This window comes from Somniosus microcephalus, chromosome 11 (genome assembly GCF_052327205.1).
Source record: "Somniosus microcephalus isolate GS21.2 chromosome 11, FLI_Smic_1.0, whole genome shotgun sequence".
Taxonomy (NCBI): Eukaryota; Metazoa; Chordata; class Chondrichthyes; order Squaliformes; family Somniosidae; genus Somniosus; species Somniosus microcephalus.
Window position 1 is genome coordinate 177,832,198 of NC_140997.1, and position 22,627 is coordinate 177,854,824.

Sequence of the window (22,627 nt, forward strand, 5' to 3'; positions counted from 1 at the left end):
GAGTTAATAAAATTGATGTGCCTCAATGAATCCGAGACTCAACGTTAACGGAGCAAAGCAAGGCTTTTATTAACTCAGAAAGTAATACACAGTGGAGAAGTGTCTCTCATCCAGAGATCTGCTGTACTGCCTGTGAGACACGCTGGGGCCTGCTTAAGTAGGGGCCAGGTATGGGCGGAGCAATACAAACAATACAATACAGGTAAGGAAATGAAACTGAAACTGAAACTAAACTCCCCTGCTTGTCACAGTCACAGGCACAATCAAACACAGAGAATACAGAGTGCCTGATGAATGGCATATTTCATCACAGAAACGTGATGCTGAAACAGATGCGGCTTGGAAACAACTGCAAGAATATTTAAGCTAATATACAATTACATAAATGAAAGAAAAGACGATAAGAATTCTAATTTTGGTTATAAAATCAGTTTATCAAACTATCAACTACCGCTTTCCTCCTTTAAGATGTTATCAAAATTGCCACTGCCGACTATATTTCGAGTCGTAATAGCGGGGTATTGGAAAAAGTGTTCAATAAGCAATAATCACGCCTAGGTTAAACCTCATACGTTACAATACCACTATTGCGCAAAGCTGAAGAAATCGGCCCCGACGAGTGGAGGTCTATCAGACTCATAGGCCTAGAAATTGGGTATCGCCCCGCTTGAGGCATTAGAACTGGCGCTGCGATGAAACTTATCGCCGCCTGGCATGATATTGGGTTGCATCGCCCCCAAAGGGGATTGAGGCGCGAATTCAGACATTGCACGGGCCTCCTAAGGCGCAAAATTTCCGGCGCTACCCAATATCAGCAGGGACGGGCGCAGCGCAGGTGATCTCAATTACTGATAACCACGAGACTTCCAGGCGCCGGCCGGCTCTTAAAGGGGTGGGTCAGTCAGCCTCAGCTTCCACACTCAACGCCCTGTAGGCCTCAGAATCGGCGCTCTTCCTTCTCTGGCGCAAAAAACTTGGTCAGGATGGAGAAGGTGAGACAGAGAGCAGAGCACTTCAGCACTGAGGCTCTGGAGGAGTTGGTGTCCGCAGTGGAGCGCCGTCGAGAAGTTCTGTATCCTGACAATGGCAGGAGGCCGAATCAAAAGGATTACCGCCGAGCTTGGAGGGATGTTTCTCAGAGGGTCAACTCCAGCAGCATGGCGACCAGGAGCCCTGTTCAGCGCAGGAAGAAATTCAACGACCTCACTCGGGTCGTTAGGGTGAGTGTTGTTTATGCAAACTTCTGATTCCCTCCATCTGCACCTGACTTCGCGCACCCTGTTGCCATGATGCCCAAATGGCCATCTGTCAGCAAGCACCCATGGCCCTTTCTGGGCACACACATGGACGTTTCACTCAAGGCATCATGTAAGGGCTCTTGCACCATGGGGGGCATGAGATGATCTCTCAAGGCATCATGTAAGGGCTCTTGCACCATGGGGGGCATGAGATGATCACTCAGGGTATCATGTAAGGGCTCTTGCACCATGGGGGGCATGAGATGATCACTCAGGGCATCATGTAACAGAACTTCCCCTTCTTTCCCCTGCAGTCCAAGCTGGCGACGATCAGCAAGGACCAGCGTCAAACCGGTGGCGGACCTCCACAAGTGGTCACTCTCACGGATCTCGAGGAGAGAGTGCACCAGATTCTTGGAGGACGTCTGAGTGGTCCTGTTAGCACTGCAGCTGCCGACCACATTCTCGACAGCAAGAGTAAGTCTCTCACCTTTTTCAGCTGTCTCCTTCCACTTGGTCCCCCCGCCAGCATGCTTTCTCAGTGTGCAGCCATGTCAGAGCCTTGCCGCAATCTGGCATGCCTTGCCGCCAACCTGACCTTTTGCTAAGGCCACTCTTCCACCTCCCTGCTTTCAGATGCTGCATCACCAACTCGGGATCTGCGCCCTGAAGCTGCCAGTGCCAGTGCCTCCGGAGGCGAGGATAAGGAGGAAGCCGGAGCATCCGTTCCAACTTCAGGGGAGCGTACACATCTGCAGACTGGGGATAGTAGTTCCCTGGAGGGGAGGGGGGGGGGGCTCTGCTGATGAGCCAGTTGCCGGAACAAGCGGCATGCAGCAACGCGAGGGGGGTAGGCAAGTTCGGCCACCGGCTCCCCGGAGGGCAAAGCAGGGAGTGATGACTGCTGCACAGAGTGCAGAGGAGGTGCGTAGCCTGGCTGAAATGAGCACCCAGGCCCGGCTCAGGCACACTGAGCTGATGGCTGCAGTGGGGAGGATGCCTCAGCCGATAGAAACGCTGGCAAAGAGTGTGTTGGACTTTGGAGCAGCAACGGAGAGGACTGTCCAGGGCTTCGGGGCAGCAATGGAGAGGACTGTCCAGGGCTTCGAGGCTGCTATGGAAAGGACTGTTCAGAGCTTCGGACAATCCCTGGAAAGGTCTGTCCAGGGCTTGTCCGAGGCAGTGGAACGGACTGCTCCGGCCTTGTCCGAAGCAATGGAAAGAACTGTCCAGGGCTTCTCCAAAGCACTGGCACCTGCCACACAGGTCCTCACTGCTGCCACGCAGTCACTTGCTGTCCTCGTCCACACCCAGATTGAGGCAATGCGAACTCTCACTGCAGCCACCCTATCTGCATCAGCTAGGATCACCCCGGGCCCTTCCAGTACCATACAAGGCCAGGAATCAGTGGAGCAGGCGATTGTGGCGGTTGAGCCGAACTGGTCCCCTCAGAGAGCCAGTGTGTCGTCCGACCATGGTGCAGGTGTCCTCTCTCGGCAGGTGCCCATTGCTCATGCCACCGCTGGTACGTCTGCAGTGCAGCTGCCACCACCTGCAGGGCACACTGCTTCCAGCCATGCTCAGATCAAGCAGCCTGCATCCGCACCCTCCAAGACCAGAGGTCGGCCAGGCCGTCCTTCAGGGGCTTCTGCGCTTCCACACAGTCAGCAGGCGTCCCCCAGCCTTGACCCCGCCACTGGGATTCAATTACGTAGGAGCAGCAGGGAGGGAAGGGGCCGACCACGAAAGAGAAGTCGTTCTCCATCAAGGGGCCAGCAGTAGAGGGAGGTGCAGAGAAGTTTCTTTGGCCAAATTCAAGGACTCCCTCACCTGTTGTGATTGTTGGAAATGGTTTGTTTAGTTTTGCGGCTTTGCCGAAGAGTTAACTGTAGTGTATGTACCCGTTTACCTTTAAGGGAACTATTGAATGTAACCGTTCGCCTTTAAGAGCACTATTTTAGGTGTGGCACTATTTGTTGGCTCATGTATACTGTAATACCGATAGTGACCACACCAGTATATAAGGGTTGTGATACGTTAACTAGGGCAGATTCGCCCGAACCTCTGAATAGTAAAGACCTGTTTTATTTGTTAATCTTGGAGTCTGTGTATTATTTGCAATACAGCCCACAGACTTAACAATGGCGACGAGGACGATCGTACCCTGCGGCAACAGTACTTCCTAAGCTACTAAGGAGCGTCGAAGTGAGGCAACCGCCTTCGTCGTGCTGCTGGAAGAACACACGGGGCTGCAGCAACAGACAGGAAGCAGACTAGCAACGAAAGTTCATCAGCAACAGGCACAACTACCCTTTTACCACGGTGCGGAGTGCGTCGATCAACTAACAAAAGAAAGCAACCGGCGACCGCAACGACTGTGAGTAGGGGAAAGTGTGGAAAATATCCGGAGGATAAGGGCAGTGACCACCACGGTCGAGGGGGTGAAAAAGGCCGGACAGCGACCGGGATCACAAGTCGCGGTGGCGATAAATAAATAAATAACTAAATAACCTGCGAAGAATCAGCCGCAGCCGGGGAGGAAAGGGCCGGACTGCGGGAGGTCGGGGAGAGGCGTTTGAATCCGCTGAGCGAGAGCCCGAGAGGGAGCAAGCAAGAGCCGCGCGAGCGGGTGAGCCAGAGCCCGAGAGGGAGCGAGCAAGAGCCGCTTCGAGCGGGAGGCGCTTCGCGAGCCAGCGATCGCGCCAGCGATAAGGGCCGAGAGCCGCTTCGGGTGAGAGGCGCAGCGCGGGCCATCGATCGCATCCACTGATAAGGGCCGGGCCGCTTTGAAGTGAGGGGCGCAGCCGGGCCATCGATCGCAATCCCTGATAAGGGCCGCACTCGGGCTGGTAGGGCAGAGTCGGCAGACAATGAAGGCGCGAGAGCCGCGGTGAACAGCGCGGGCCATCGATCGCGGCGGAGATAAGGGCCGCACTCGGGCTGAAAGACAGCATCGGGGGTCGGGTGAAGACCGCCAAGCGCGGGAAAACCGCCATTGAAGTGGGCAGGGAGAGCGAGAAGCGCGGGAAAGCCGCCATTTTTCGCGGGGAAACCGCTGGGGAAGAAGACAGAAGCGGGAAACCGCCATCTTAGAAAATTAATAAGAATTTTCAGAAATGCTGGTGTGTTCTCAAGAAGAGAGGAAAAATAAGAATAAGTAAAGCAATACTTGTGTTGTTCTCAAGAAGAGAAGAAGATGCCTAAGCGAGGAAATATTAATGATTTTAATGCTGAAATAGAAGACTGGGCCACGTATGTGGAACGCATAGAAATATATTGCGTAGCCAACGAAATTGAGGATGACGACAAGGCAATAACTTTGTTAAATTCGATGGGAGCAAAAACATACAGGCTCTTGAAACATCTAATAGCACCAGTTAAACCAGTGGACCAGACCTTCGAAGAGATCGTAGCAGTGCTGAAGGATCACTTGAACCCCACACCGTTGATGCTGGCTGAACGATTTAAATTTTACGCAAGAACCCAGAGGAAAGATGAAAGCAATGCGGAATACTTAGTCGAACTGCGTAAGCTAGCGAAATACTGCCAGTTTGGAGGGAATTTGATAGAGGCGCTGCGGGACAAGTTCGTATGCGGCTTGGCCAAAGAAGGAACGCAGAAGCGACTTCTGGAAGAAAACGACCTCACACTGGACAGGGCTGTCCTCATAGCTTCATCGCACGAAGCCGCAGCGAAAGGAACGGCGGAAATGCAGCTGAAGGCGGCGGCACTCGGGGTGGACCAAATTACTGCAAGCACTTCCAAATGCTACCGTTGTGGAAAGACAACGCACGACCAAAATCAGTGCTGGTTTAAGAACCAAGAGTGCAGGAAATGTGGCAAACTGGGTCACATCGCGAGGGTATGCAGGTCCAGAAAGAAGACCAACAAGCAAAGGAAGCCACCACCACAAGAAAAGTACAACAAGGTACATCAGGTGGCTGAAAAGAGTTCAGACGAACAAAATTCGGACTCAGACCCAAACAGCCAGGAGCTGGATAGTCTGAGAATCCACAATGTGGGTAAAGTAACTGATCTACAGACGATCTGGGTCACACTAAAAATAGCTGGAGTCCAAGTACGAATGGAGCTGGACACGAGATCAGCTGTATCAGTCATCAACCAAAAGGACTACCACCGGCTATTCTCTCACATACCCTTAAGAAATACCAAGTTCGTATTACAGACATACACGGGGCATAACGTATACCCCATGGGGAAAATAAGAGTCAAGGTGAGAGATAGGGGTAAAGTACACCCAAGAATGAATTTGTACGTACTACCTGAGGGAGGACCACCACTTCTAGGACGGGAGTGGATCAGGAAAATAGACATGGAATGGCACTACCTACAAGCAATGACGAGTGAGGACTCGGTGCAGACAAGCAGCTCAGACTCCGAGCCGGAAGACGATAAGTCCAGCTTACGTATGAAAAACAAGGTTAACATGAACTCACGGACTAAGGTTGGAAAATCGATGGTGTGCATAAAGACAGAGAATTCGGAGTCTGTTCAAGTTACAGACATATGCATTACGGAGGAACACCGGGCTCGAACTCAACGTTATTTCAAAGTACGACAACAATTAGAACAATTAAGTTACCGCCTCGTACAAGAGATGAAAACAATGAAAAAGTTCTATGACACCGAATGGGAGAGTCTGGAAAGACAACAGAACCTACTGGCTCAAGCAGAGAGCGACCATAGAGCCATCGTGACCAATTACCGATCACATCTCCCTTATGATGTTCAGGAGTTAGAATATTTGCATGATCTAGAGATACAGCAGAAGGGCAAACCACGCTACACTGAGGATTTTGTTCTGCAATTGGAGATGGAGCTAGTGCAGGCAAGGTTAAGAGAAGTTGAATCGCAGTGTGCTCTTAAGGAGATGCAGAAACAAATCTTGGACATGGAAAAGAGAAACGCTTCTTTACCTGATGTGAATAATGTGGACATGTCGCGAGAGGGGATTATTGAGGCGAAACTGAAAGAAGCTAAGCAAAGGATGTTGGAACTTGAAACACAGAACCAAATCAGCAGAAATCAGCTATGTCGAGCAGAGAAGGAGTGTTATGGTCTACATGAGAAGGTGCAATATCTCTCAGCCCAGAATAAGGGGCTACTCACTCAGTTAAATGAGAGTAAACGGGAAATGGCTGAGATAGACTGCAAGAATAAAGAAGAATTGATGGCAGTGAGACTTCGAGAGGCAGATAGCATAGCAGCCTTGGCTGAACTCCAACAGGAAATTGCAAAAAAACCAATTGCAGAGGAATCTTCAGGAAGCCAGGATTTTATTCCAGTCCTTCTCTACGACTCCTTACAAGCAGAGTGTGAGAAGTTGAAAGAACAGTATGGACAGGCCCAGGCTACAATGCTGGAGGGGATTAACTCGGCAACCCCCGAAAAGCTAGTTTCAGTAGAAGCATATGAACAACTAAAGGTTGAACATGAGCAAGAAGTCCAAAAGCTGTAGGAAATGTTTGATGAGCTCCAGGCCAAGGCTGCCTCATCGGTAAAGATTCCATCCATAGATGAAACATTAGTGGTGGAAGAGGAGAGGGGTTTGGAGCTCTCAAAAGTTATTGAAATAGCTGAGGTTGCAACACAGACTGAGAAGATGGCAGCAGAACAACCCTTGGATACCAAAAGTACGCTGACTCACGTCAATGTAGAACAACAGACCGCTGAAACAGCTGCTCCGGTAGAGGGATTGAATAGTCCGATCAATCAATCTCCAAAGGAAGTTGAAGTATTAAAATCACAAATGAGGTCATTAGTAAACGACTTGCTGAAAGCCCAGAAAAAGCTGGATGAAGAGGTACACATGAAGAAGTCTCTTCAGGAAAGATTTCTGGATTTGGAACAAGAGCTGGCTAACGTCCAGCTGGGTATGGAGGAAATAGACGACCCTCTCGCTGGCCTAGCTCAGGACTACACCGAATATTACTATGTCCTGTCCTGCCCAGCTTGTAACTTCGACTCCCAAAGTACAGAAATCATGGAGGAGCACCGAAAGTCTACGGAACATCGGGAGAAGGTGGCTCTACTACGGGAAAAGGAGGAAGAGAAGGAGGAACTGCGCATGCAGCTGGCAGCTGACAGTGGAGCCCAGAGAGTCTCCAAGAAGCAAAAAAGGAAAAGTCGAAACAGAAGATGACCCATCTGAACCATTATCACCTCTACCAGATCACACACGTGGTCCCTCCGAACGGAGCCAAATCAGTTCGGAAGTTCAAACTGTTAAATCCATGGAAGGACTATTGAATGAGTCACTCCAGCAATGTGAACCGACTACACCACAGAGACTGAATCTGTGAACTGTTTTCCGCAGAGACTGAATCCGTGATCTGTTTTGACATGAAGTTATATATGTTATTATGTTATGTTAAACATGAAGTTATATGACGTTGACTCCATCGAGAGTATATCTGTAAATTGTTATATGACGTTGACTCCATCGAGAGTGTATCTGCAAACTGTTTATATAAAGTTGAAGATTGTATGTTTAACGGGATTCTGTAAGTAAAAAGCTAAAAAGGGAGGATTGTAGTGTATGTACCCGTTTACCTTTAAGGGAACTATTGAATGTAACCGTTCGCCTTTAAGAGCACTATTTTAGGTGTGGCACTATTTGTTGGCTCATGTATACTGTAATACCGATAGTGACCACACCAGTATATAAGGGTTGTGATACGTTAACTAGGGCAGATTCGCCCGAACCTCTGAATAGTAAAGACCTGTTTTATTTGTTAATCTTGGAGTCTGTGTATTATTTGCAATACAACCCACAGACTTAACATTAACAGTTATTTTGTTAGTTACGGTTTCTGTTGACATGACGTTGTTATGCTGGAAGGAAGGACTTTTGTGACAATAAAGAAAAGTTTTAATTTGCAATGGTACACGTTACTATTTACAGTCATGCTGGCCTTCAGAGCCTTTCAAAGATCCAAAGTGCGCAGGACGAATGACACCCATCATTCCGCCAGAGGGGCCTGGAACCGAGTCCTGATGAGCCTCTGACGGATGGCCCTTCCACTTTCAAGAGCCCTCCCATCTTCCTCCTCCTCCTCCTCCTCGTCCGCATGCTCCTCCTCCTCCTTGTCCGCATGCTCCTCCTCCTCCTCCTCGTCCGCATGCTCTTCCTCCTCCTCCTCATCCGCATGCTCGCCCTCCTCCTCCTCCTCCTCGTCCGCCTGCTCTGCTGGACCTTGAGGGACAGCTGGCATTGGCTGGGTGCGTCAAATCGCCAAGTTGTGGAGCATGCAGCAGACGACGACGATGTGACCCAGTTGCTCCGGCGAGTACTGAAGGGCTCCCCCTGAATGGTCCAGACAGCGGAAACGCTGTTTGAGCACACCAATAGTATGCTCTACAATGTTCCTGGTCGCCTGATGGCTGCTGTTGTACAGCTCTTCTGCTGGGGTGGCGGCCAAACGGAGTGGTGTCATGAGCCATGGGCAGAGAGGATAGCCCTTGTCCCCAAGAAGCCAGCCTCGTGGGCGAGCCGGCCCCTCAAAAAGGTCACAAACTGAGGTCTGCCGCAGGATGAAGGCATCGTGGCTGCTCCCTGGGAATTGGGCGTTGACTGCCATGATCATTTGGCGGTGGTCACAGACCAGCTGCACATTGAGGGAGTGGAACCCCTTGCGGTTGCAGAAGTCCTCAGGATTCAGTAATGGCGCCCGCAAAGCCACGTGTGTGCAATCAATCGGCCCCTGCACCATGGGGAAGTCCGCAATAGCAGCGAAGCCCTGCGCGCGCTCCGCCTGCTTCTCCAGGCTCAGAGGGAAGGTGATGAATTGACGCCTTCGTCTATCAAGGGCAGCTGTAACTTGCCGGATGCAACAATGGACTGCAAACTGAGAGATATTCGCAATGTCCCCAGTGGCTGACTGAAAGGATCCGGTGGCATAGAAATTGAGGGCAACAGTCACTTTAACGGACACCGACAGAGAGGTCCTGCACCGCAGACGCGGCTGCAGATCCTGAGCAAGCAGGTGGAACAGCTCAGTTACAACCTCCTTCCCGAATCGGAGCCTTCGCACACACTGCTCCTCCGACATTGCAAGGTATGACACCTGCTGCCTGAATACCCTCGCAGCGTACCCTCGGATTGGCCGACCTCCATTGCCCCTCCTCCTTCTGGCCAATCCCGGCCCTCTCTCCCGCCGTCTCTCTGCCCCTTCACAGTGTCCGGCCATGAGGACGTTGCCCTCCAAAGCAGCTCCCATTCCGATGCCAGTCGGTCAAAACGCTGTTAGGTGTAGCGCTCCAACTGCTCCGGACAGGTTTGAAGGTCCCAAGTATTCTAAGGCTAAATTCCAAAAAATCTGCTCCACAATAGCTCACCAACTCTCTCCAGCAACGATCACAATGAACAGGCCAAGTGGCTGCAGCTTTTATACTAGAGCTGTCCCCTTTAAATAGCGCCCCCCGACTACGAGAAGGGCCTGGTAACGTTCCATCGAACTGTCACTAACAGCGCTAGGCGCAAAGGTTCCGGGTGCCACCGAATACCACTACTGCGCAAAGCTGAAGAAATCGGCCCTGACGAGTGGAGGTCTATCAGACTCATACTGTTTACATTTGTAGTGGGTCAAGGTAAACTCATTTAAAACTTTTTTTCTTATGAGCTAGGATTGTTTTTCTACCAAGAACCAAACAGTTAAACAAATTCAAAAAAACGGTATTTTGTCAGCAAAACATTGAAATGGCAGTAAAGGATAATATAATGGAAATATATTAATCACTGTGCGATGTTCTGGCTGCTTTGATATAAAAACTGCAGAATTGATATGCAAGTACCTGTTATTGGGCATGCTGTTTGATGCTCTGAACATCAGCTTAAAGATTTATTAACCTTTATTTGTATGCTAGTTTTACCTTTTGCATTGTACGTCTGCTGCTTCAACTCTACAATCTTCTGCTATCCCTGGGCCATAACTACATAAACTAAATAAAACACGATAAGATTTCTATTTTTGCTTATAAAATCAGTCTCTACAGAGACTATCAAAAATTGCCATTGCCAACTATATTTCAAATCATCATCATGGTGGGATATTGGGAAAAGTTTTCAATAAGCAATAATCATACCTCAGTTAAACCTCATCAGCTACAATACTGCCCCTGCACAAAGCTAAGTTAATTGGCCTCGACAAGCAGAAGTCTATCAGACGCATACTGTTTACAGTTGTAGTGGGTCAAGGTAACCCATTTTAAAACTTTTTTTATTATCAGCGAGGATTTACCCAGTAATCACATTATTTTCTTAAAATACATCAACAAAAACATTTTATCAGCAAAACATTCCATTGAAATTTTAAAAAGTATAATAACATTAATTATGCTAATCACAGTTCTGGCTTCTTTGGAAATAAAGATCACACTACTGATATGAAAGTACCTGTTATTGGGCAGGACGTTTGGCGTCTGAAAATCAGTTTTAACGTTTATTATCCTTTATTTGTATGCTATATTTTTACCCACTGCAATAAATGTATGTCTGTTTCCCACTGGTCCTGCACACTCTTGGAGTTTGCTGCCCTCCATATGTAATGCTCAACTAACATGTCAACTACTGGTATGTACAAATTAAATATATATTTATTGCAACATGATAACTTCATTGAAATGTTGGATATCCCTGTAGGCCTTTATAAATTTGGTACGTTCAATTACGTTCGAACGTGATGCCAAAACAGCTGCTGCTTGGGCAATACTGCGAAAAGCAGTATTAACCTGCAACTCTCTTAACAGGAAGACACGATCCACGATAGGTTTGGCTTGAATCTTCTCCCTTGCCACGAGACTTGTGGTGTTCTTTCATCTTTAACCTATGTGCAGCCAATAAGTGTATACACCATGAACTACACAGTAGGCACAGACAGCATTGCAGGAGGAGTTTATTGCATATATTTTTTTAATTTTCTCGGAATGTGGGCAATATGACAGGAGCACAGTTATTGCCAATCCCTAGTAGCCCTCAGAAGGTGCTAATGGACCTTCTCCTTGAACTGCTACAGTCCTTGTGTAGACGCTGTACCCAGAATATTGTTAGACAGGGAATTCCTGGATTTGAACCCTCTGACAATTAACTTGGAGATACAACATGTGTGGCAAATAGTGATGATACCAATCAACTGCAACAGGACATAGAAAGGCTAGCAGAATGGGCAGACAAGTGGCAGATGGAATTTAATACAGAGAAGTGTGAGGTGATGCATTTTGGCAGAAGGAACAGGGAGAGGCAATATACACTTAATGGCACAGTTTTAAAGAGTGTGCAGGGACAGAGGGACCTGGGAGTTAATGTGCCTAGGTCCCTGAAGTAAGATATTAAAAATTGGATTTAATAAGGAAAAACAAACCAGGATTCATCTGTAACACCAATATACAAAATGGAGGGAATAGGTTAATTCGTGCTCCGAGTTGAACAATAGAAGTCTGTAAAAGTTGTATAAACCCAGATAAGGTTTAAACAGGACTACGGGTTAACTGCTGAGAGATTAAAACTGTCAAAACAACCCCTTAGAAAGAGGGAGAGATATATGGGTTCGGCCACGCGAGTCGACACCTTTGCACTTAAGGGTTTGTTAAGTGTGAAGCTCAATAGGGTTCTATTCTTTTAACTAACTAAAGTGTTTTTGCTCTGTAGAAATAATTTAAGAGAGAGAGACAGAAAATCTGCGGATTGCCCGCTTTGGAAAGATCTACTATCTTAGAGAAATACTTAAAAAGACCAAGCCATCTGACAACAGCAAATGGACGATCATAAAGTAATAAAGTTGAGGCCCCTGGGTCATGAGAAAGTAACAGGACCAACTGATAACGAAATGTGAGATTTGTAAGCGACTGGAAGAATGGAATGTCACGGTTTTATAATTACAATTTAACTATAATTCTGTATATGCTAATAAGCTTATCCCCGCCTTTAGGGCAGGGCCTTAATTTTTGTATAACTGTGTGAACCTCAAGAGATTCGGTGGAGTCGGAGCCTTGTGTTGGGATGCAAGAGCCATAGCTCCCCAGGCCTGAATAAACCGTTTCTACTTCAATTATTGGGTCTGTCTTTCTTATAACAAGCCAGTGTTGTCGACTTTGTATATCACTTAGTCCACACTTTGGGGGCTTACATCAGTCCCTGAAGGTGGCAGGACATATTGAGAGAGTGGTTAACAAAGCATATGGGATCTTGGGCTTCATAAATAGAGGCATTGAGTACAAAAGTAGAGACGTTATGCTGAACCTTTATAAAGGTGCTGCCCCTACACTTGCTTAAAAACCGGTTCCATCTCCAACTTTTTCCAGTTCTGATGAAGGGTCATCGACCTGAAACGTTAACTCTGTTTCTCTCTCCACAGATGCTGCCTGACCTGCTGAGTATTTCCAGCATTTTCTGCTTTTATTTCAGATTTCCAGCATCCGCAATATTTTGCTTTTGTATTAAGGAATGGTAGTATATGGCCAAGTCAGAATGGTGGGAAACTTGGAGGAGAACTTGTAGGTGATGGTGTTTCCATGATCTAGCTGCTCCCCTGGCACTATTTGAAGAAGAGCAGGGTAGTTCTCCCAGGGTCCTGGCCAACATTTATACCTCAACCAACATCACTAAAACATATTACCTGGTCATTTATTTCATTGCTGCGTGTGGGACCTTACTGTGTGTAAATTGGTTGCCATGTTTCCTTACATTACAGCAGTGACTACAGCTTCAAAAGTATTCCATTGGCAGTGAAACATTTGGGACATCTTGAGGTCATGAAAGGCATTATATAAATGTAAAATCTTTCTTTCTTGCGTTTATATAGTACTCCTCACATAAACGATTACCTTGTATCACTTTACAGGAGGGAGAAGGTGACACGAAGCAGAAAATGAAGGAGCTAAGGGGAAGATGAAAGACGTGGTTGAGGGCATTTGAAGGTAAGGCGGGAAGTAACAATAAAATGTGGCTTTGGAAGAGCGTCCAAGTGGACAGAGCCATAACGGCTGAAAGACTGGGCTGTGATGGCAAAAAACAAGTAATAATCTACTGTCAGAGGAATGCAGGGTAGAGAGCAGTGAACCTGGTCGGGAACAGAGAGGAGAGCCGGATATAAGGAGCGGCGGAGAGAAGCCCCAGACTCGCAGAGCAGTGAACCTGGTCGGGAACAGAGAGGAGAGCCGGATATAAGGAGCGGCGGAGAGAAGCCCCAGACTCGCAGAGCAGTGAACCTGGTCGGGAACAGAGAGGAGAGCCGGATATAAGGAGCGGCGGAGAGAAGCCCCAGACTCGCAGAGCAGTGAACCTGGTTGGGAACAGATCCAGGAGTGACATCACAGGATAGCTGGTAACTGATTGGTTGGTAAAGGTCACATTTTTTTTGCTCTTCAAGTTAGGGACTGAGTTAAATAGCTGGCTAGGAATTAAGCAGAAACTTGGAGATTAGTAATAGTTAATACTATAATAAATTAATAACTGTTATATTAATACCTTGAATCAATACATCTTAATTTTAAGTTTCTGTAAGTTAGTTAATAGTCTATTAAATGGAGGCAGGGCAGGGCAGCTTCGTCCCACGGAATGCACATCCTGTGCCATGTGGGAAATCCAGGACGCTTCCCGTGTCCTGGACAAGCACGTGTGCAGGAGGTGTCATCAGCTGGACGAGCTTGAGCTCCGGGTTTCTGAGTACTGGTGAGGGCGATGGTTCCTCTGGGGAGTACAGCCAGAGCCAAGTCTGTGGCACCATGGGTGGCTCAGCTGTACAGGGGAGGGGGAAAGAAGAAGAGTGGGAGAACAATAGCGGTAGGGGATTCGATAGTTAGGGGAGCAGACAGGCGTTTCTGCGGCCGTAGACGTGACTCCAGGATGGTATGTTGCCTCCCTGGTACCAGGGTCAAGGATGTAACTGAGTGGCTGCAGAACATTCTGAGGGGGGAAGGTGAACAGCCAGAAGTCGTGGTCCATATTGGTACCAACGACATAGGTAGAAAGTGGGATGAGGTCCTGCAGGCAGATTTTAGGGAGTTAGGAAAGAGATTAAAAAGCAGGACCTCAAAGGTAGTAATCTCCAGATTACTCCCAGTGCCACGCGCAAGTGAATATAGAAATTTAGACTTAAATAAAGGCAATTACAAAGGTATGAGGAGAGAGTTGGCTAAAGTGGACTGGGAAAATAGATTAGAAGGTAAGACAGTAGAAAAGCAGTGGCAGACATTTAAAGAGATATTTCATGACCCTCAACAAAGATATATTTCAGTGAGAAAGAAAGACTCAAAGAGAAGGATGAACCAACCATGGCTAACCAAGGAAGTTAAGGATGGTATCAAATTGAAAGAAAAGGCATACAATGTTGCAAAGATTAGTGGTAGGCCAGAAGATTGGGAAAATTTTAGAAACCAGCAAAGGATGACTAAAAAAATAAAGAGGGAGAAAATAGCTTATGAGGGTAAACTAGCAAGAAATATAAAAACTGACAGTAAGAGCTTCTACAAGTATATAAAAAGGAAGAGAGTAGCTAAAATAAATGTTGGTCCCTTAGAGAATGAGACTGGGGAAATAATAATGGGAAACAAGGAAATGGCAAAGGACACTAAAAACATTCCAGTAATGGTAGAAAATCAAGGGGCAAAAGAGAGGGAGGAACTTAAAACAATCACTAACACTAGAGAAAAAGTGCTAGGCAAACTTATGGGTCTAAAAGCTGACAAGTCCCCTGGACCTGATGGCCTGCAATCTAGGGTCTTAAAAGAAATGGCTACAGAGATAGTGGATGCATTGGTTGTAATCTTCCAAAATTCCCTTGACTCTGGAAAAGTCCCTGCGGATTGGAAAACTGCAAATGTAACACCCTTATTCAAAAAAGGAGGGAGACAGAAAGCAGGAAACTATAGGCCAGTTAGCCTGACAGCTGTCATTAGCAAAATGCTTGAATCCCTGATTAAGGAAGTAGTAGCAGGGCCTTTAGAAAATCATAATACAATTAAACAGAGCCAACATGGTTTTATGAAAGGGAAATCGTGTTTGACAAATCTATTAGAGTTCTTTGAGGAGGTAACGAGCAGGGTGGATAAAGGGGAACCAGTAGATGTAGTGTATTTGGATTTCCAAAAGGCATTCGGCAAGATGCCACATAAAAGGTTACTGCATAAGATAATAGCTCATGGTTTTGGAGGTAATATATTAGATTGGATAGAGGATTTGGCCAACTAATAGAAAACAGAGAGTCGGGATAATGGGTCATTTTCAGGATGGCAATCTGTAACTAGTGGGGTGCCACAGGGATCAGTGCTGGGGCCTCAACTATTTTCAATCTATATTAATGATTTGGAAGAAGGAAACAAGTGTATTGTAGCCAAATTAGTGAACGATACAAAGATAGATGGGAAAGCAAGTTGTGAGGAGGTCAAGAGGACTCGATTTTCATTGAGCCGTTGACTTGGGCTTGGAGGCGTGCGGGGGGTTAAAATCGCAAAAACTGGTGGGCGGGACCCCCCCCCCCCCGCCTGGTTCCCGACTCCGAGCAATTTTAACTCAGGCGTGTCTGATGGTCCCGACTCCGTCCCGCATCCAACAGGCGGGACTGGTCTTTAAGGCCCTTAATTACCACTAAATGGCCTCTATTATCCTATTTTAACAGGCCCTTGTAAATTTAACCCTTTTCCCACGTAAAACACGCCTGGTGGGAATCATGAATGTGAAACCTGGCGGGAGCGCTATTGGATTGCTGACTATCAACTGCAGGTCAACCATTAAAGAGGAGATTTGATCAGCCATCATTTGCAGGTGGCAGGACTTAGTGGTCTCAGGTCTGGGGCAACTTTTACCAGGCTTAATCACACCTGTGGAAGGTTGGAGCCTCACACCCATCTCCAGTGTGGCCTCCTGGGAAACCCCTCTCACCACCTTCAATCAGCGCTTCCTCAATGGAGGCATATACCAGAAGCATGGGAGCCATTTATTTCCTTCCCATCTGGGCATTAGAGGAGCTCGAGTACCAGCCGCGGCAGCAGCAGAACCAGCAACAGCAGCAGCAGCAGGAGCGCCAGGCTGCTGCTCACCCACCTGAGGCTGCACAGGCCAGAAGGGGCCAGCACCTGGGAGCCCGTCGGAGCAGGAGATACCCCCAAAACAGGGTCTACAGACACAGGGTCAGCTATATCAACATGGCTGAGCAGCAGTGCCAAAGGCGGCTCCGACTTTCGCAACAGGTAGTGACTGACATCTGCGCAATTATACAGCAAGACCTGCTGCCCAGAGGACAAGGTGGACAAGCATTACCAGTGGCCATCAAAGTCACCACCGCACTCAACTTTTTTTGCCTCAGGCTCATTCCAGGGATCAGCAGCAGACATCAGCGGCATCTCCCAGGTGGCCGCACACACTTGCATCACGCAGGTAACTGATGTCCTCTTTGCCATCGCGCACAATCACATCCATTTCACCAAGGATCGAGCAAATGTCACGGCGCGAGCGGTTGGATTAGCTCATCTGGCAGGCATTGTTGACTGCACACATGTGGCCCTTCACCCCATCACAATCCAGGTATTTTTGTCAACCGCAAGGGCTTCCACTCCCTCAACGTTCAGCTGGTGTGTGACCACAAGAAGGAAATTTTGCATGTTTGTGCCATGTACCCTGGCAGTTGCCATGACTCCTTCATACTGCGCCAGTCTAGTGTGCCTCCACTATTCAGTCTGCCAGACCAACTTAACGGATGGCTACTTGGAGACAAGGGCTATCCCCTGAGGACGTGGCTAATGATGCCGTTGAGGAAACCAGCCAACGAAGCTGAGGAGCACTACAACTTCAGCCACATTTCCACCAGATCCATTATCGAGCAAACCATCGGTTTGCTGAAGATGCGCTTCAGATGCCTGGATAGATCAGATTCAGATTCAGATTCAGATTAGATTTATTTGCCATATGTAACAAGTACAATGGAATGCTTGTTCCCCGTAGGGACGCGTCAGCTATACATACAGCGCCGCATTCAGAGTCAATACAATGGCTTCCCATGGCAGTGGGAGCACAATGTCCCTCAGCCGCTCCATCCTCCTCTTCACCGCGGCCGCCTCCTCACTGTTGCTCACAGGTGGAGCCCTGCAGTACTCAGCAGCCAGGGTCTCCAGAATCATCGTGGTTTGCTGTGCACTTCACAACATGGCACAGCGTCGTGGCTTGCAGATTCCTGAGGACCAAGTGGCTCCTCACATATCCTCCTCAGATGAGGAGGAGGAGGAGGAGGGCAAAAACGAACATCCTGCAGAGGCCCATCAACCAGCGGCAGCATTACGCGAGAACATTGCTGCCCGGGATGCAAGGAATGCACTCATCCTGGCCAGATTTGCTTAGCCTAGTGATGCGCTATCAATTCTAATAAAAGGCTAGGCAGAGTTCAGAACAACAGGCTTTTATTAACTACTGAATTGCACTTCAGACAGATCAGGACTATGCCTCTAGTGGACGACCGAATGCCAGGAGCTGCCATGCGGCCGCTCTTATACTCGGTAGCCCAGGGGCGGAGTCAGCTGAGGCATAGTCAGGCACAACAGTGAAACAAGAGTGAACGACAACAACAACAACAACAACAGTGAACACAGTGAACTACAGTGGTTTACCACATTCACCCCTCGTTTAAAATTAAGTCCGGCGGGGTGAAGTGTATCAAAAGTTCGAGTAGGCGAGTCTGTCGGGCGGCCTCGTTTGCCGTCGAGATCTTCGTGGCGACGGTTGCGATGGTACAGCTTCCCACGACGCGTCTTGAGCGGGGTCCAGCACCGGCGTATCGTCCCCTTTGGTGTTGGGTGGGCGAGTGGGCTCCGGCTGGTCCTGGGGGCGCGGCATGCCGTCTACTGGGGTGGAATGGACAGGGGTGAGAATTGGGTCTACTGAATTTTGGGCCGTGTCGGAGGGGGTCGTGGTGGGGGGCAATGGTGGCGGGTCAGTGGACCCCGAGGGTGCCAGATCTCTAATGGAGACTGTGTCCTCCCGCCCGTCCGGGTATGCCACGTAGGCGTACTGGGGGTTGGCATGGAGGAGGTGAACCTTCTCTACCAGGGGAGCCGTTTTGTGGGACCTTACATGCTTCCTCAGCAGGACGGGCCCTGGGGACGTCAGCCAGTGTGGTAGTGAGTTACCGGATGTGGACCTCCGGGGAAAAACAAACATTCGCTCATGGGGGGTTGCGTTGGTGGCTGTACACAGCAGTGACCGGATGGAGTGGAGCGCATCGGGTAGGACATCCTGCCAACGGGAGGTCGGAAGGCCCCTAGATTTTAAGGCTAGGAGGGCCGCCTTCCAGACCGTCGCGTTCTCTCTTTCAACCTGTCCGTTCCCCCGGGGGTTGTAGCTGGTGGTCCGGCTTGAGGCAATACCTCTCATGAGCAGGTACTGACGGAGTTCGTCGCTCATGAAGGACGAGCCCCGGTCGCTATGAATATAGCTGGGAAAACCGAACAGAGCAAAGAGGTTGTGCAGGCATTTAATGACCGTAGCGGTGGTCGTGTCCGGGCAGGGGATGGCAAAAGGGAAACGGGAGTACTCATCAACTATGTTGAGGAAGTACACATTGCGGTCAGAGGAGGGGAGGGGCCCTTTAAAGTCGATACTCAGGCGCTCAAAAGGGCGGGTGGCCTTGATCAGGTTTGCTCTGTCAGGCGTATAGAAGCGCGGCTTGCACTCTGCACAGACTGGGCAGCTCCTGGTCATGGTCCTGACCTCCTCGATGGAGTAAGGCAGGTTGCGGCCCTTAATGAAATGGAAGAACCTGGTGACCCCCGGGTGGCAGAGGTCGTTGTGGAGGCCCCGTAGTCTATCGATCTGCGCGGTGGCGCATGTGCCTCGCGATAGAGCGTCTGAGGGTTCGTTGAGTTTCCCTGGCCGGTACAAGATGTCGTAATTGTAGGTGGAAAGTTCGATTCTCCACCTCAAAATCTTGTCATTTTTGATTTTACCCCTCTGCTTGTTGTTGAACATGAAAGCAACTGAACGCTGGTCAGTAAGCAGGGTAAATCGTTTTCCAGCCAGGTAGTGCCGCCAGTGGCGCACCGCCTCCACAATGGCTTGGGCCTCCTTTTCCACAGAGGAGTGTCTGAGTTCGGAGCCCTGGAGGGTTCCTGAAAAGAAGGCCACGGGTCTTCCCGCCTGGTTAAGGGTAGCGGCCAGGGCGAAGTCGGATGCATCGCTCTCCACCTGGAAGGGGATGGACTCGTCTACCGAGTGCATGGTGGCCTTGGCAATGTCATCTTTTATACGGTGAAAGGCTAAGTGGGCCTCCGCCGTCAGGGGGAAGGAAGTGGACTTGATAAGTGGACGGGCTTTGTCCGCATAATGAGGGACCCACTGGGCGTAATAGGAAAAGAAGCCCAGGCACCTTTTGAGGGCCTTGAGACAGTGGGGCAGGGGAAGTTCCATCAACGGGCGCATCCGGTCAGGGTCAGGACTGATGACTCCGTGTTTCACCACGCAACCAAGGATAGCGAGGCGGGCTGTGCGGAATATGCACTTTTCCTTGTTGTACGTGAGGTTTAGGAGTTGGGCCGTGCGGAGGAACTTATCAAGATTGGCGTCATGGTCCTGCAGGTCATGGCCGCAGATGGTCACGTTGTCTAGGTAGGGAAACGTGGCCTGTAACGCATTCTCGTCGACCATCCGGTCCATCTCCCTCTGGAAGACGGAGACACCGTTGGTGACGCCAAAAGGAACCCTGAGGAAGTGAAAAAGGCGGCCGTTTGCCTCGAAAGCTGTGTACTGGCGGTCCTCAGGGCGGATAGGGATTTGGTGGTATGCTGCCTTGAGGTCAATGGTCGAGAAAACGCGGTATTGCGCTATCTTATTAACCATGTCGGCTATGCGGGGGAGGGGGTATGCGTCCAACTGGGTGTACTTGTTGATAGTCTGGCTGTAGTCGATGACTAGGCGCTGCTTGTTGCCAGTCTTAACGACTACCACCTGGGCTCGCCAGGGGCTGGTACTATCCTCAATAATCCCCTCTTTCAGGAGCCGCGTCACCTCAGATCTTATGAAGGATCTGTCCCCGGTGCTGTATCGCCTGCTCTTTGTGGCGATAGGCTTGCAGTCGCGGGTGAGGTTGGCGAACAGGGGGGGGGGTGTGATTTTGAGGGTGGAGAGACTACAGGTGGGGCGTGGCGGGCAATTTAAAAACTGCTGGTTGCAGACAGTGAGTGGGGGAAAAGGTCCACCGTATGTCAAGGTGACACTCTTAAAGTGACAATGAAAGTCCAACCCCAGTAGAACGGCAGCGCAGAGATGTGGCAGGACGAAGAGCTTTACATTTTTATATACGGAGCCCTTCACCGAGAGGGTCACTACGCAGTAGCCGCCGACGTCTGCTGAGTGGGATTTCGAGGCCATGGAGATCCGATGGCGCGTTGGCCGGACCGAGAGAGAATAGCGCCGTACTGTATCAGGGTGTATGAAGCTCTCCGTGCTCCCGGAATCAAAAAGGCAAGTTGTGGCGCGGCCATTTACCTGGATGTCCATCGTGGACCTGGCTAGCTGATGGGGTCTGGATTGATCCAGCGTGATGGAGGCCGCTGTGGAGTCGGTAGCGTCGCTGTAGAACCCCGGTGAGGCGGCGGTGGGTGAGTCGGGGGCCCGTTGGCAGAATGGCAGACAAGATGGCGGCGTCGGAGAGGAAGGACAAAATGGCGGCGCCCATGACGATCCCGATCCCCACGAGGCTGGAGGGAGGCAAGATGGCCGCTCCCACGAATCGCACGCGGCGCTGCTGGAGGTAGGGGTCTTCTGGCTTCTGCAGATGCCAGCGTAGTGTCCCTTCTTACCGCAGGCAGAGCAGACCGCGTTTTTCGCCGGGCAGCGCGCCCTGGGGTGTTTGGTTTGGCCACAGAAATAACATTTCTGGCTCGGGCGGGACATCGCTGCAGCAGTTGAGGCCAGGGCCCGTGGCGGCGCTGCGTCCCAAGGTGGCGGCGGCTGCGGCATCCATGAGGCGGCCGCGCGGTCCGGGGAGTAGGCCTCCATGTTCCGGTGGGCTACGTCCAACGAGAGGGTGAGTGAAATCGCCTTCTTCAGGTCGAGCTCGCTACTTTCCAGCAGTCGCTGCCATGTGTGAGTGGACCTGAGGCCCGCCACGAGGGCGTCCCGGATGAGCTCCTCCGTATGTTCCGTGGCTGTTACTTGCTTGCATTCGCAGGCTCGGCCGAGTTCCTTCAGCGCCCGTATGTATGCTTCTGTGGGTTCCCCGGGCTGTTGTTTGCGAGACCCCAGGAGATGTCTTGCGTAAACATAGTTGACCGGGCGTGCGTATTGCTCCTTCAAGATGTCGATAGCCCCCTGGTAGCTCGTAGCGTCCCGGATAAGGGCAAAAGCTCGGTGGTTTACTTTAGAGTTCAGCACCCTGAGCTTGTCGGCATCGGCGGCGACGGTCTCGCCAGATGCAGTCAGAAAGGACTCAAAACAGTGCAGCCAGCGCGAGAACTTAGCAGTCGAGTCCGGTTCTTGCGGGTCGAGTTCCAGGCACTTGATCTTAAGAATCTGCAGCATCGTTTTTTTTTTCAGTAGTTAATAAAATTGATGCGCTATCAATTCTAATAAAAGGCTAGGCAGAGTTCAGAACAACAGGCTTTTATTAACTACTGAATTGCACTTCAGACAGATCAGGACTATGCCTCTAGTGGACGACCGAATGCCAGGAGCTGCCATGCGGCCGCTCTTATACTCGGTAGCCCAGGGGCGGAGTCAGCTGAGGCATAGTCAGGCACAACAGTGAAACAAGAGTGAACGACAACAACAACAACAACAACAGTGAACACAGTGAACTACAGTGGTTTACCACACCTAGTCAATCAAACACTTTTGCCTCGCAGCTTCTTACCAGAGCATTGACAATGTCCAAGAACCAGAGGATTCCTTGCACTCTGACCACCATACTGACAGTTGCAAGTATTCCTAAGGCCTCAATGTGGAAGTCCCAATAGCGAAATGACAGGCGCCACAACTGTAACATTTGCCATCAGAATTTTTATACACAATTACGACGTGATGGCATTTTTACACTAAACACAAAATTCCACCCAATTGACTATCCTTGTGACTACTTGTGCTTTATCTTCCTCTTACGCATACTCCTATGTAGTGCTTCCCCTGTGGCTTCAGCAGATGTGGAGGCCCCTTGCTCACTTTCCTGCTGCTCCTGTCTCGACACCTTTGGTGGGCGTCCTCTGGGATTGCGAGCCTGTGAGGGCTCGTCAGCAGTCTGCTGCTCCTGCGGCTGTGCAGGGGTTGAGACGTCTATCTCACTTGGGTGTGGACTCCGGTGGGGCTCTGACCGAGGGCTCTGCAGTGGCATGGAAGTGTGAGCGCTTGGAGAGGAACCCCCACTTCCTTGAGGTCTGCCACCAACCTCCCTCTC

General features: G+C 49.7%; 2 non-coding genes across 2 annotated transcripts; both read right to left on the reverse strand.

Annotated features, from left to right (window-relative positions):
• Positions 1–458: 458 nt before the first annotated feature.
• Positions 459–599, reverse strand: LOC147111022 (U4 spliceosomal RNA). Its single transcript, XR_015080140.1, has one exon. It is a non-coding gene; the product is annotated as a U4 spliceosomal RNA (small nuclear RNA).
• A 9,645-nt stretch (positions 600–10,244) lies between these two features.
• LOC147111023 (U4 spliceosomal RNA) lies at positions 10,245–10,388 on the reverse strand. The gene has a single exon (XR_015080132.1). It is a non-coding gene; the product is annotated as a U4 spliceosomal RNA (small nuclear RNA).
• Between the last annotated feature and the right edge of the window lie 12,239 nt (positions 10,389–22,627).